This window comes from Agelaius tricolor, unplaced genomic scaffold, assembly GCF_023055355.1.
Source record: "Agelaius tricolor isolate 1412-34295 unplaced genomic scaffold, bAgeTri1.0.p SCAF_2, whole genome shotgun sequence".
Taxonomy (NCBI): Eukaryota; Metazoa; Chordata; class Aves; order Passeriformes; family Icteridae; genus Agelaius; species Agelaius tricolor.
The window spans coordinates 14,322,905-14,339,684 of record NW_027269262.1 but is presented as its reverse complement, the minus strand read 5'-3'; positions in this window follow the sequence as shown (position 1 = coordinate 14,339,684).

Sequence of the window (16,780 nt, the reverse complement as noted above, 5' to 3'; positions counted from 1 at the left end):
GGAGACAATCTAAAAAGGAAGCTTGAGAGAAAAAATTAACTTCTGTAAAATAACTGTTTGACAAAAGAGAAGAGCCAATGTCTTCAAAAGACCTCTTCAGTCCATTTGTTTTATCAAAGGGCTAAGAACATAAAAATGACATACCTACTGATTTTCAAGCTTTTGGTGGGCTGTGTATTGCCAGTGAGTGAGTAATTACCCTCTTACTGTCCTTGATCTATGTAAAGAGGGAACAGGGACAAGCATTTCAGAAGCTGTAAAAGCTTCGTCATTCAATTACCGTTGTTGAGAACATGGAGTGCTCAAAGGAGCTGTTTGAAAGGAAAACGTAGCTTTTACAGCTTCCAAAATTGTTGTGACAGGCTTTATTGTGGTCCTTGTCTTATCTTTTTCTGAGGAAATTGAAAGTGAGCAGCCACTTTAAAAGCTTCTTTTCTGTCCTTCTCCCAGCCTCCTTCCAACATGTTAAATGGGATGTAAGTTTGTGCCTCAAGAGTGGTGTCTAATCTGATGAATTTTTTGAGCTAAGTGCTTTCCTCTTAACTTTCCCAGCTCCCTCTGTACAAATGAATTCAGAAAGCAGAGAGCTTCTTGATGTTATTTTGCATTTATCTTTCTTACATGCAGGTAGGCTAGTGATGCATTATTCCAGTTTTAAGGAGAGAAAGGTCTTCTAAGCCATGAAGAAAAGGCTTTATGTTGGACATGAATGAAAGAGGCTTCATAAGACCTTAAGGTAGTGCCCTGAGAACAAGAATATGTTTTGTTTTATGTCTGTTTTTCTTGTTCTTTATCTGTGTTAGAGAGACCAGCCATGATAATTTTGAAGTTTTCTTGTGCACAGGAGAATTCAAGACATCTGTTTGCTTGATGTTTTTGTGGGATGTGTAAAGAAAGGGCAGTGTACCACCTGATACAGCAGTGTATGACCAGGTGGCTAACTGACTATGCTGTCACATCTCCAGGCTGCTAAAGATATTGGCTGAGAGAAGTGATGCAAATATAGGGTAAGTTATTTTACAAAAGAAAATGAAGTAAATCTTTTGGGAGGTTCTGGTCAGCTCTCTTGAAGTTTTGCCAAATTCCAAAAACAATAATAATATCCAAAATTATATAGCATACTCAGAAAGAATTAATTGCATTCCTGATGGTGCAACATGTAATTTCAACTGCTGGTAATCTATACAAGTATAAACTTATAACTGTTAAACTTGAAGTCAAATATTTTATAATCTAGGCATCAAAAATCTTGACATTTAATACTTTGAGGACTATTTCCACCATTGTTTTCAATTCATATTAGTCATGTTTAAAATTAAAAAAATTAATGCCATATTCCTTGATGAGGAGTAGTTGGCTTCTCACATACCTTTTCCAAGGCAAGAATAATTAAAATAAATGTGAAGTTCAGAAAGAATTGGTTTGTTATAATATACATTTTATAATAGAATAGCTGAGAGCAAAGTTAATGAAAGCAAAGGCCAATAGTGAAAATTTAGTAAACTGTAATGGTTTTCATGTTAGACAGTCACCGAAGGCAAACATTTAATCTGTAGATGTGTATATACATTTTCTGCGAAAAGTAATGGAAATTAGGTAGAGCTAACTGAGGGATGAAAAGTTAAAAAAGAAAACTCTGAAACCTGCATATGTAGAACTCATGGGCTTGAAAATACATGGGCAACCTCTGCCAGACATCATAGTTTTTCACTTCACTTGCAACAGGGGGCAAGTAGGTTACTGCACGCATATATGGAGGTAGCAATTGATGCCAATAGATAACATGAAGATGTTCACCTCACTTCTCTGTGTATAGCAATGGAAGGCTTCTTTCTTACTGCAGTAAAACTCTGACAAAAACACTGTACCAGCTTGCCATTAGCTAATGGAAAATGTAATGTAATGTTTCAGTTCCATTTTACCAATTTGTTTTTGTAAAATAAACCCAAATCTAGAACAGATCATATCAGTAAGACCTACCCCAGAAAATGTTCTGAAGCAAATTGTACTAGTGCTCCTGTCACTCAAGCTGGATCCCAACACTTCCTTTTTCAACCCAGAGTTTGGTAAAACAAGGGAACATTGACTTGAAGGGTTTCTTCTAAAGGTCCAGATCTCTTACATTCAGACTATTGTGCCTCCCTGAACTTGTACTTCATTCACCATCCTTGTTTTCCTGAATCCCCCTGTAGGACAGGCACTGCTCATGCAATTCTGCTGCAGACAAAGGTGACACAGGAGAGATGTCTTCCAAGAGCTGGAGCTTAGACAAGAAGCCTGCCTAAGGAGGGAAGGGAGAACTTTAGCAAACTATGAGATACTTCAGAAAAATATATTGTTTGGGGTTCTAGCAAAAATTTTAAGTGACATGTTCTTTCCCTGAAACTTGCGATAGAAAAATCTCTACTATTCTAATAATCTGTAGTCCTCAATTACAATGGAAAAGAGAGCAAGACAAAACTGCATGTAAGACTCAGTTCATTAGTAACTTCCATTCAAAACCACAAACATACCTAATGAGCACTATGGTATTAGCATATAAATACCTCAACAAGATAGAAAATATTTACAGAAGAAACATTTAAGGCCTAAAAGCTGCTATTTCTGTGGACATATTAGAAGTTCAAGGTAGAAGTCACAAAGTTTCCTCTCTGCAGTGAGTTTAAAAAACCAAAAACTTAAGTGAATGACGTTGGACAAATGAATGGGAAAGTAAACAAAACATCTATTAAAAAAATAGAAACCAGTGAAATGTAATATTTTCCATTTTTCACTGATAATTATGCCTCATTGAGAGAGGCGGAGGTGAAAGGAAGGAAAGCAAAACCTTTCAAGTTTCTGCTATTCTCCTTTTCATGCATAAGGACTGAAAAACTGCTAAGTGAATCAATATAACCCTTATTTTGAATTGTGGAGTGCTAATTATACTCCTCAAGAGAAAGTGGCATATGTTTCTTTTGATAGCATGTTATTGATTCCTTGCTTCATTTAAGTCTAAAATGCAGGTGAGTTCTTTCTTTAAAAAATAATTCTTTCTATAAAAACTAGTACTTGCTGAAAAAGGTGCTTTTAATAATTTCATTGCTAGAAACTGACATTCTCTTTCTATGGTTTAGTGATAAAAACACTTCAATTAATACCTACTTGATAATGGATCTACTGATGTTGTGGGTATATTAAAATTTAGCACTTTGAGGAAAGTATTTCTTATTATATATAAAACTAGCTAATAGGAACTCTAGAAAAGTTGCAGGATTCATCAGATACATAAAGACTGAAAAAATTTTAAGGGTTTCAGGTTTCATCTTTGGTGCATATCGAATCACTTCATTTAGTCTTTAGTGTTTTTGTCATTTTGCAATCACAAAAGGCTGGTCTCTTGTCTACATAGAGCTGTACATGAAGAGAGCTATTTCAGATGCCTCACTCTGTTTTCAGCTTCTCTAATCTGTTTTTTCAGCATCAGTCCTATGTGAGACCAAAAGGTTAGTTTCATAGCCATGTACCAGAACCTATCTTCATCTAAATTGGGTAGAGACCTCATCTTATAGGTATGGATGTTTTAAGCTCCTAATAAATCTTTTTCTTATTGTTCTCCCTCTTCATTCATCCTTATCCTGATGTTATTTCTGCAGATGAAGACATTAACTTTGAGCCTAGAGGAGCAAGTAAAACACATCCCCACTGCCTCCAGCAAGAGGGTGAAGAGAGAGGGACTTGCAACAAGAGCTTGAAATTATTTTTCAAATATCTATGCATTAGGTAAGCCTAAATTAAACAAAAAAAAAAAAAAAAAAAGAAAAACAAACCCTAGTGATTACTACATTTTAAATCTTACTTATAACACATCCTTTTACCCTGTTCTCACAAAAATCTCATAGGTCCTCAGTAGGTTGCTGTAGAGCTAATACAGAAGGTCGTATAGGAGAGTCCTTAGAGGTCACCACCACATATGAGAGAGGAGAAAGTGAATAATTGAAGGACACTGAGTGTGAAGATCCCCTTTCTCCAAACTCTGTTTCTGTGCATTAACCTTCTTTGCAGTACTCTCAGTCTCTTTTCATAATTTTTATATCTTCTTCCCCTTCAAAACTTACCTAGAAATAAAATTTTTCTTTATTCTCGTCAGGGGAAGCCTGAGAGAAGAGTATTTGTTGAGGTTGTTGCCTCAATCAAAGTTGAAAGTTGCTGATGATGTGGATTCCCAAAACAGCTGTGCAGACCATCGTGGGAGACTAACCATGTCGTGGAAGTCTTTTCCCATTTTCAACCTATGCCTGTCTCTCCCCCTGTAAATATGAAGAAATGTGTTTTCAGGACCTCATTGAGGAAAGAGAAATGTTCACCTTCTGTGCTCTCCACCTCTTTCTGTGGAAGTACAGTGGTCATTCTGGCAGCCACCTCTAGAGCAATGGGAAAATTTATGGATAAAATCTCCCTTTCTTGCTGAGAGGGATGCTTTATCATTGCTGCTGGCAGGTGGAAATAAAGAGCAGTAAACCGTTGTGTCCTGGGAATGACTGCAAAGCAAGCTATTGCTTCATTTCTCACCCTTCCTCAACTTCCCCGTGGGCAGATGGTCACTAAGCAAACAACAAGTCTCCCACAAGCCAGGAGTGTACTCTGCAGCACTTTGGCTGCCAAAGTAAGAAGTACACCATGATTAAAAATGTTGCAAATACATCCATGGCCCTGTGTTCCTAACTATGTTTTTGCCTTTCTTTGTTGTTTTGTTACATCTCCGTTGCTGTTTTATTGCCTGTGAAATGGATATATGGGGAGAAACTCAACAGGATATTCATAGCCATGGAAACAGTCTCCGACCAGCCTGGCTGAACTGTTAAAACTTAACACTGATTTGCATGCTCTTATTTTTGCACAGGCTTTTTACCTGCTAAAAATGCTGAAGGCTTCACAAAAGAGGTCTTGAGGTGGCAGAGATTATCTTGCGTTACATTATGAGGATTTCTGATGGAAAAAATAAAGTCTTGGAGTTTCACCACCTTCATAAGGTTATGGAAAGCTTGAAAAGGCTCAGCCTGGCACTGTCTAAGCAGACAGAGCCCCTGGGACAGCTGCTTGCTGAATATAGGGATGCCTTAAAATATGGAGTTAAAGCAGGTAAAGTAGCAAAAGCATACATGCCTCATTTGTCACATTGTTTTGTGGATGCTTGAAATATTGATTCATGCATTGGGTTAGATTTGTACGAAAAGCTGAGGTTTATCAAATTGTAGTATACATTTTGTAGTAACTTTCCATTTCCAGTGGTGTTCATGATGCTGTGAGAAGGTTTTGTTATTACAGAAGACATTTGAAAAGAGATATATTGCACTGGGACCAGTCAGAAGGGTAATTTGTCCTGTCTCATGTAGAGGTCTCTGCATGGTCAGTGAAAAAAAAAGCATGCTCCCAGATTTGATACAAGAAGTATTACTTCCTTACTCAGATACTTGAGTTTGATAAGTACCTATAAAGGCAAGTGGAAAATGCCACCTTTATGCTGTCATAATATGTAATGTTAACATTACCTGAAACAGTCATGCTTCTGCAAGTCCAGCTTGGGTTTTGCACTTTTCCATTTTCACCCTCTTGCTCTTAATTATGGCATTGCTTATTACCTGCTTGACTGACTTCCCATGTTCCTTCTCCCCCCTCTATTTTCGGCTAACTTCTTTCCTGTATTTACAAAGGCATTAAGCAGAACACAGTCCTTAACTCAGTACAGTCCAGGAAGCAACAGAATGATGCGAAACTGAATTTGTTCAGAGAATCAAGGCCATATGAAGGTCTAGCCCTAAAAAATAAGGATGCTCCTGAACACCTGCAAAAATAAATAATTTCAGCAAACATGTGTGTGTCACCCTAATGTAGATATTAATTTAGTTGATTATCTTCTTTAGTAGTGCCTAATGTTTTACAGCTTCTATCAAATGAGGAATGTCTCTTTTCCAGTATTAGTGTGAAATTTCTTGTATTCCATATTTATTTTAACTACTTACTTTACAAAAGATAGTAGAGCTTGTGCTGAGAAAACTATTTATTACACAGAATCTGTTTCATTTGCTTATCATCTTACTGCATTCTCACTACTTTAATCAATTTTTAGTGGCCTTGACATCATTGGTTTGTCTGGGGAGTTGTGCACAGTTACAGTGAATGTAAACATGGATGTACTGTAAATACCAGTCTTTTGTAGTAAGTGAAGTTATAACAATTTCTCCTGTATCTTAATCTTTTAGGGCAGCTAAACCCAAGGTGTGGTCATACATTTAATTTTTCAGCAGTGGTGGACATCATCTGTGTAAGGAACTCTTTTCCTGGCTCTATTCCCTGTTCTCCCCTGCTCAGCACAGGGTATGACAAACATTCTGTACAGGGCAGACCTCAGCTCTGGCAGTGCAGGGCAGCCAGCCTGGCTGAGAGCCTTGGCTGGGAGCTACTGCTTGTGTTTGGATATGGAACTGAAATGGTCTCATCCGCCTCTGAAAGGCTATAGTATAATATTCAGGGGTAAAAAGGGACTGGTATCATAAAATGTTATAATATAAACCACTATTTTTCATTCCTGATGTTTGCAATCAAGTTAAGCATCCATTCAGCTTCACTGGTGATAGCAAAGCCATTGAATGCAATTAATTTAATCATTGTGAGAATCTGGCATGCAAAAGTAACTTACTGCCTATTGGCCTAAATTTCTGTGCTTCAGGCAGACTTGGCCACATGGGAAAAAATTACATGCAGAAGGGCAAAAACCCACCTGGTATCCTGCCTGAATTTTTGTGGTTGTCCTTCCTTGATTTAAAACTCAGCTTCTTACTTGTTATTTCCTCCTCATGCTACTTGTTATTTAATGGCTGATGTTACCCTGGTCTGGTTTTTACTTCACATGTTGGTGTGATATATTAATATGAGCTGGTTAGATTATAGTTATTCTGATGTTCCAAGCTAAATATATAGAACTGTAGTGTTACAGACTTTGATTTAATTAGAAAAGAACAATGCTTCAATGTCATGTCTAGTTAGTCTGCATTGAATACATGCTTTTTATCAGCTTGGTTGTAGCCATCTACTTTAGAGTTTGTAGGGCAGCAATCTTACAGGAACATTCAGTTAAAGGAAAGACAGAAACCATTCCCTTGGGCTCTAGTACTAGGCAAAGCACCTGACTATGCCTTATCAGCACCCCTTAGAAATCTGTTTTCATATAAAAATCTGTATGGGATTGTAATCTAATAGAGCACTATAAAATAAGTAAAACTGATTCCAGTTACAAGTCATTAAATAGTGTAGCATCTTTACATGTTGCATACTTTGCATGTTACATGCTTTGCAGGTTACATACTTTTGCCAAAACCAGTGTGTTATCCTCTCCATTACAGGTGACAGAAAACAATCTGCAAGCCTTTTCCTGCTGTAAATGCTTATTGCTGGCTGGAATTTTCAGCTGCCTTCAGGCTTGTTTGGAGTTGGATGATCAAGTGGGCTGGTATTGCCCAGTAATGTCTGTGTACTAAATGTGCCTTACTAGGAGTATTGGTTTCCTGACTGTCTTACAGGTCAATTTTGGCTAAATTATTAACTCCCTCTACAACACATGTCCGGTAGCTGTCAAATCCTCCTGCTCTACAGAGCATAAATTGACAAGATTGTAATTTCAACTTAAATCAGCCCTCAATGATTTGAGTTTATTGTAGTCTCACAGAGAAAGTCTCAAATGTGGTGGTGTAGCACAAAGACTCTGCTGCACAGTCCAGAGTCTGTGCAGCAGAGTCTTTGTACTACACCATCATTTCCAACAAAAATACCTGAAGTGATGACTGTGAAATGCTGGAATATTTCAGTCCAGTGAGCTATAGCTTACAGCTCACACATAAATGCAGTTTGTTGTGTAGCAAAAATCTGAATGTGAACTACAGTCTATAGAATCAGTAGGTACAATTACTGAGTGTCCAATGGCCTCTTAACTGTCTGTGTATCAAAAATGCAGTAACTTTCTCCTCTGCAGAAAGACAAATATTAGTGTGCTCTGGTCTTGCTAAACCAAACCCTCCATTCAATGATATTTCTCATGCATTGTGAAATACTCTTAAAATAAGCTTTTACTTTTATGGGGAAAATATATATATATGACTTGACATAGGAAATGGCTCTGATGTTCACTATCATGAATCAGATTCTTATGAAGAAAATACACTAAATGTATCATCAGGGAATTTTTAGCAGATGGCAAGATTGTTTCCACCTAAGAAGAGTAAGGTAGTAACCATGTCTATTGATTGTGTCTGTCTATAGAGTCTTCTAGCCTCACTGGTTTAAGAGAGGTTTCCCACTCAGATCAGGCTCTAGAGGAGGATGAGGTTTTGAAAGCCAAAAGACCTTGCCACAAGGTAGGTAGTAACTTTTACTTTCAGTTTAATCTAGAAGCAAACAGCAGTGGAAAAATTTTGGAGGCAAATAACTTTGCATATATATTAAAAAATATTATTTATAATTTCAACATGTAAATTGTTACAACTGAAAAATACTAAATGTGGTAAGAATATTTTCTCAGACAAAAAATTCCGGAGAGAAGCACCTCCAGATTTGGAGGTACTGGAGTTTTGTTTTTTTTCAATTAGATGACAGAAGTCAGCCTTAATTAAAAACCAAACAAAACTAAAACAAAATACCCAAAAAAACCCCACAACTTTTTAAAAAGAAATTTACTTCATTGATAACTTGTGGACAACTAATTCCTCCTCCTTGGTGCTTTGGTGTTCTATGAAACCCAGGGCTTGACAGGTCAAGGAAAACGGTCAAATGGGCCTAAAAAGTATAATTGTATGAATAGTGCTGTAATGCCCATGCCAGAGCACACAGCCTGGGACTTCTGAAAATTCCAAATGCTTCATAGTGCGTGTGGGAAAGTACTCTCAGTGATTTAGTAACCTTTGTCCCTAGATTTGAGCCTGTGATGCTATGGGCATCTGAGTCACAAGGTTGGTGATGTTTGCTGTAAGCATCTGCATCCTCCAGGTGTTTGAACCTTGGGTGAACCTTGAATCGTGTGGACGTCTGCATAAGCACATTGCCTAGAAATCACTGTTACCTGAAGGCAGACTCCTGAACTGAGCATCTTTCTCTGCTTGCTGCTGTTATATCCTGCTGACTTGTATCAGCAAATTAGCCTCAAAAGTGTAGTATATGATAGAGATAATTCATGCTATTAATGTATAAAATATTGTAAGATCCAAACTATGTCTTTTGACCACCTTGGCTGGGAGCAGTGTATTATTCGTATTGGTTCAGTTCCTGGACTACACTGAGATAACATCGGGTTCTTTAAGGTAAGAATGGAAACTTCCAGGGTGATAATCACCAGCTTCCCTGGGTGGCAGGACCACTCAAGAGTGATTATTGCCTCGAAGATTATATCTACTACCAGTATAGGCAGGTGCCACCCTGTTACATGTGAATACTGACTTCCCCGAAGTTCTCTGACAACATCTAGACACCTGGATTGGACTTTTGTCTATCTCTGCACATGTAAAGCCCCGGTTCTGCATGTGAAGAGACACAAAGAACATTCGGTCATCTCTGCCTCAGGCAGAATAAACTGTATAAGAACTTGCTGCGTGAGGCAGCATTCGTGAACAGGGGGGGAGACACTGACATTTTGGAGGTCAGATCCAGTTGGTTCACCCAGCGCCGATCCTGGGCTCAATGCTGCCTTTGGCTGTGGTGGTTTTTGACGATCGAAATTCGGTCTCACGGACAAATTAATAAATCTTTGTTATATTTTCTTATAAGTTTGGCTCTCAATTTGATCATTTATAACAAAAGTACATGTTGATATCTAATTTTTTCTTTCTCTTTTTTTTTTCAACTAGCCATTGTAATTTTGACAGTTTAAAAGAATTGAGAAAATAGTCAATCATCAGCCAAATCAAGTATGTATTTTCCTTAAAAAGAAGGAGAATTCTTACAAAGAATATCAAATAGTCTCGTGTTTAAATTAAACATTTCATTTCAATTAAAAAAATGACTGCTAATATTGAATTTTATTTTTTTTACAGTGTAGACATAGACTTTCAAAAGTAAACTCATCTTCAGCTGAAAGAACTCAGTATGATTTCTTTCATATGAAAGAATATGAACATCAGAATTAAGCATAGGAATGTTCTTTTGGGGGGATTTTTTTTCCTATACATAATAAGCAACTGTCAAAACAGTGAGATGGTAATGAACTCTGGTACCACTAAGTTGCTGGGTATTTTTTTTATTTGTCCTTTTAAATTAAAAAAAAATAGCCTTTGTTGTAATTTTTAACAAGAGAATCACTCAGTTCTTGTTATGGAGACACAGAGAGAGTGCAGCTCTCTCTATTCCATGGACAAAAATGGAAGACTGTGTGCCCAGGCTGCTCCCACTCACAGTTCTGTGGCACAAAGTGCCAGTGATGCACGCAGAGGGCAGCTGGGTGACACTGCTCTGCCCTGCAGCCTCTCTGGCCGAGCCACTGCGTGCTTGTCATGTCTGGCTGCTGCAGCAGATTTTAAAAGAGCTCTGATGTGGACTGAAAGCCTTCTGAGGTTTGATCCCAAGCCAAGGAGATTGGGTGGCTTGTGTGCCAAGTTGAGTGGGCTTGGCACAGAGCTCTTTGGCCCTGACCTTCTCTAGAGGCTGGGGAGTGCAGGGATTTGTGGAGGAAAGCAAAAACATGCTCTGGGTGTTTAAAAGCTGATGCTAGGGTCTCAACAGCTTTGGCAAAACTGAGCATTGTTTTCCCAAGCTGAGAATCTGCCTGCTAGGATGACTCACAGTCAGCTGGACAGCCAAGCTGTGCTCCCTTTTCCTCCTTCCCCCACCTTGATCCCAGCCTTTTCTCAAAACACCCTGGTGCCACTTGGTGTGTGGCTGCACACTTGTGACTATTATTCAACTCTACTTAGATTTTGGCTGATGTAGCTCAAGCTAAGGCATGATGTATGGTGGCCAGAAAGAGCTAAAGGGTCATTATGCAGCCATTATCATCCACAAATTGCTGTCCATCATCTATGCCTGGCAGTTTTGTCAGAATCTGCTGTCTTCTGGAAACGGTAGAGATCAAACTTCCAAGCTGGAATATAAAAAATATCAGCTTTCCCCCTAAAAATTTTAAGTGACTCCAACAGCATCACAATTGCTGAGGCCTTCATGTTTCCAGTTTTGACACAGGGTACACCCACACTGTAGTGTAGGAGGAAGGATGAGCACACTCACCACAGGATAGGTAATATTTTTTTATCCTCACTGGTGCACAAATTGAATTAAGTGTTATAAGTCATGAAACCTTGTGACCTGCAAGGTGAAGGACTGAATTCATGTGATAGGTTAGTCTGGTAAAAATGGATTGAGCTCCTGTTTGCCATGGTTGCTTGTTGAATTTTTTAATGAGCTCAGGAAATAAAGTTTAAATCAGAGTATGCTCTCCAGTAAATCCAAGATATTCAAATGGACTACGACAGCCCTCTGATGAGTGGCTGCTTCCCTGCAGGTGTTTGGAGAGGAACAATATGTCCTTGTAGATGTAGGATGGGGTTGCCCTGATGCTGCTGCCTCAGCTGTGTTTTGGGGATGTCATTTTATAGGTAATACTTGCCTGCTTGCCTGCTTGCCTGCTTGCCTGCCCTACTTGCCTGCTTTTTGTTTTGTCACTGTGAAGGCCCATGATAAAAGTTAGCAAAGCTTTTCATGGTTTTAGTTTTCCACTTTAAAGTCAAGGATACTACTCCTCAAACAAATGCAGTGGAGAATAGTTCACATAAATTTATCCCTATATATTTATTCCTTTATGTAACTCCTTTAATATTTGAGTTGATAAATTATAAGTAGTAATACATCTCAGTGCTTTTACCTATGGCTTTAGGACTGTCTGCACTGTGACTGACCACTTATTAAGTTGTATCAAAAATACTTACTGAATATTCATGATGCAAACATTAAGTTACTACTATATTTTAAATGGCTATATGGTAATTTAATTATAATAATGCTATCATAATCTAAAAGGAACATTGAAAATGTGCTTGAAATTCTGAAATTTTTTAGAAAACTGCTGAGTACCATGCTTATGTTAATAATCTATGAGTAAATATATATATATATATATATATATATTTTTTTTTTTTTTTTGCACACTATGGAAGACAGAACTGCTTTTTTCTGAATGATGTGTCATCACTGAGTCATGCACAATGTATTTCTTTAGGATGAAAAGAAGGATGAGAAATATGCACCATAGGTATATATATACACACACCCACATCATTTATATTTCATGTATGTGTAAACATGCTTAAAGCTCCCTCAATCTCATTGTTCTTTAACAGTAATTCACTGAAGAAAGCAGCAGCAGTTCTTGGAATCAGGGCAGATAATGTAATCACAGTGGAGTGTAGTTAAAGTTAAGACCTACCACGTCTATCAGGAATATTTGGTTGTGCTTAACTAGCTCTGCCTTTTTTCTGTTTCCTAGCAGGAATCCCATTTTATAAAATGAACTCTCACTGTTTTGAACACTCTTCATAAAACCAGGGTTCAGTTTTATAAGTTGCTTTTTGTAGGTCTTTATTCAAGTCTTGCTGTGTTCAGCCAAAGCAAAGAGTGGCTGCTGTGCTTGGGGAAACACTGGAGTAAGACATATTGGATTCTCATGGATTTATTCCACAATCTCATTGAGTTTTTGCCTTTAGGAGGTGGTGCCTTTGCTCCCTGCTGCCTTAATGGTTGAATCTGTTGAGTCTCTGTATCTATACTGTCAAGTACAGCAAGCCAAGTCAGAAGCTTGGCACGTTTCCAGAATACAGGTTTCAGTAGCTCCTGAATGAAAAGGTGCTGAGGAAGATGAAGTTAGGAGCTCATTCTTCCTCTAGTGTTGGGTTTTATTTTTCTCAACAAAAATGAATTTTGATCACAGTGATGACATGAATTTTACCATAGCTGGTAAAATTTTCAGAGGATACAAACTCTATAGCATGGTAAATAATAAAGAACAAATAGTACTATAAACAGTCTTACAAGTAGAATGTGATACCAGATTTCCTGTATATTTCAAGGCTACTCAGAAAAATAAATGACATTATTCTCCTTGGTTCTCTTTCCTCTTGATATTTGACACTGGGGAAATTATTCCATCTGATTTGGAAGCTGAAATACTGAAAAGTGACATGTTATTGTTTTCACTCTCATTTTTAATGTTAATGTGGAGTTGATTCCGACAATGCTCTCTGAAATCTGGCAGCATTTACTCACATGAAGTTGTCATTGATATTGATTGTAAATGACAAAGCAGGATATATTCCCCCTCTCTGAGAGTTATAAAATAACTGAAAACTCTATTTTTGAAGAGAATGAGAACTGACTACTAATTTTTGTCAAATTCTGGCCTGTTTTTTCAGCCAGTTTTCTCCAAATAGAGAAAAATTCAAAATGTTTCACCTTGATACATTATTAAATGAAACACATTGAATCTGTGTTGGATCACAGATAACTATTTTTAAAATTAAAATTATTGTAGTACTCAATATATAAATATTTAATTTCATATTGATCTGAAATGGGGTCTGTTCAATTGCTTTTCTCATTGCTGAAACTATGGGTTTGGGGAAAGAGCCAAGAAAGCTCAGAAAATGTTCTTCAGCATCATTACCATTACAGCAATGATGGGATCTACATTTGCAAAAGCACTTCAGATCCTGTGGTGTCTTTGGATAGCTTCTTATCAAAAGTAAAGGAAGTTTTTTGATTGACAATACTTGGGTTATTTGTGTGATAAATATATAAGGGTATTTCACACACAAATAGAAGCAGTTATGTACATAAAGTACCATTATAATTTGGTCAGTGATGGTTTTTGGTTTCTTTTCTAATTCACCCTGAAACAGAATAGGAAGAGATGGGATAGTAAAGAGGGATGTTCTTTATTATAAATTATAGACATAAGTTTTGCATGTACTCATGCAGTAATCTAACACATCCAATTGGTTTTTCATGCATTAGCTAACATTATTCCAAAAATTAAACACAATACATGTGCAACTTTTGAGCTCCTGAATTACTGTATGTCTTCAAACTTCATTTGTCGTTCAGTTTATCCTCCTGAGTGGATACTTGGCTATTAACAGAGTAAAGTTGATTATGCCATCCACAGAAGTGAGAACTTCTGTGGCTGGTATAATCAACCTTACTCTGTTAAAAGTAAAATTCTTAGCTCTGGTGCAAGTATGTGAATGTAGAGGGGAAGTTGTCACTTTTCTTTTGGGGGCATTGCTGTGGTTGTGAAATGGTGTGAATAATTATGGCTTGTATTTTTAACCAAATTTATTATTGTGTTTACTAAAGAGTCCGAATTTTTCAAATCTAGATGATCATAGCAGCTCTAGTCCATTAACCTCACCTGAGAATTTCTAGATAGATGTTATAAATAGACTTCTATTCCTCATATTAGGAAACCATTTTTATGAAATATTGCCTGTTGCACATAAAAGCAGTTCAGTGTTGAGGGGCATAGTATAGATTTCTTCCATGGATTACTCCTTTTTGGGGGAAGTTGACCGAAATCCAGGAGTGGGCTCCAGGATCTTGCAAGGTTGTGTAAAACAGTCTTATCTTTATTTATGCATTAAGAAGACCTAAAATTGAAGCACACAATTATTATCTGTGCATGGTACAGTATTTGATTTCTGATTTTTCTAATAAACACAGACTTCATTTCCTAAGCTATTGAAAGTATTTGGAAATACACTGGATCAAAATATTTGAGAGGTGGTCTGTCAGATCTCAGGATCAGTTGTTGTTGCCTCTTCATATGAATCAAAAGAGCACACTGCTCATTTATCTTCCCTTTTCATTAAAATTCCTGTGGAAGCTGACACTCTTTCAGGAGCAAAGCTTGCTTGCCAAAGTAATGCCTGGCAAACAGAATATAGAAGAGTAAAAGTTAATAATTTGTACTGCTATTTACCTTAGTACAGTATATGAGCTCAGTGTGTCTGGGAGTTTTATTTGCAAGAGATACCATCATTCAGCAAGGAAAGGTATAAATTTATAACATGTTGGTTACTTCTGTTCCCTTATGCAAATAGTTCTTTGAATACTCAGCATGGGATAGCTTTCAAAACACAGCAACCAACCTCTCACAGAGATGCTCGGAGCTGACATAGGGAATGTAGCATAATTTTATAGCCTAGCTAAGTACTCACTAAGTTTATCATGTAGACAATCCACATGATAATGTTGCACTGGGTGCATTAATTATCTGTAGGGGTTTGTAGGCTTTAACCTTGATATTTTATGGCAAAGACACTCAACTGTGTTACTATTATGAGAAGTTAACGGTGTTCGTTATTTGATGGTGAGGTTTACCAATATCTGTGCTGTCCTTCTAAGCCACAGGAGCAATAGCAAATATTGTCTTGGACGTAAAATTAAATGCCTAAAATCACAGTTGGGACAATTATTACTTTTAACATAACATGGTGCTTTCTCATGTGCTTGACAGGCTATTAATTTTTATGGGTTTAAGCTGGGAAGATCCTCTTACTACTTCATTAAGTTTTATTTCTCTTCAGTTAATGGAGGTGTGCCTCTGAGCAAGGAGAAATTTTTAGTCCTGTTTATTTGCCTTTAAACTCTAGGAGAAAGAAAAACCTGAATTCTTCTGAAGAATTATTTGCACATATATCATTACAAAGTGGCCATCATATGGTTTCACTAGGATTTTCTACAATGGTGTAACCAGCTGCCCACAGGCTCTCTGTTCCAGCCAAATAAATAGTATGATACAGCTTTTGTTATAGGGGACAAGAAAATTCAGTGCGGACAATACGTTGCTATCTTTGTCCTTTGGTTGATGTTGAAAGAAAAGTTATGAAAAAACTCTGAAAGTATAGGTTTATTCCAGAAATCTTACATGTTCTTTTCCCTGTCTCAGGGGAATCTTGAAACCCTGTTAAATGTTTGAAAATAAAGATAAAAGTAAACTTTACTCTGGATTTCAGCAGGAAATATAATCATAGAATCATAGAATCATAGAATGTTTGGGTTTGAAGGATCATAAATATCATCTAGTTCCAACCCCTCTGCCATGGCTGGGGACACCTCTCACTAGGCAAACTTTCTCAGAGCTCCATCCAATCTGGCCTTGAACACCTTCAGGGATGAAGCATCCACGGCTCCTCTTGGCAACCTGTTTCAGTGTCCCACCACTCCCACTGTAATGAATTTCCTCCTACTATCTCAACTAAACCTACTCTCAGTTGTCCTGTCACTACCTGCTCTTGTAAAAGCCTCTGTCTTTTGTTGTAGGCTTCCTTCAAGTAGTGGAAGGCTGCAATTAGGACACCCAGAAGCTTTTCCTTTTCCATACTGAACAAACCCAGTACTCTCAGGCTTTCCTCACAGGAGAGGAACTTCATCATTCAAATCCTCTTGTGCCTCCTCTGGACTCACTCTAACAGGCTGATATCCTTCCTGTGTTGAGAATCCCAGAGCTGGATGCAGCTCTGTGATCTTCCCAGCCACAGAAGTGAGAATAAGAAACCAGAGGACTCAACATTTTAAAGGGAAAAGTCCTCAAAACTTGTGGATTTCTATAGAAAGCAAACCCAGTGAGGAGGGTAACAATAGCATGGACTTGCAGTAATTATCTGCCTTGGTGAGGAAAATAGTTCTCTAGATAAAGGGTAGAATACCTGAAAAGTCTGACTGACTCTGAGTACAACTCATGTGGGAACTGCCATATATATGTCAAGTTCTC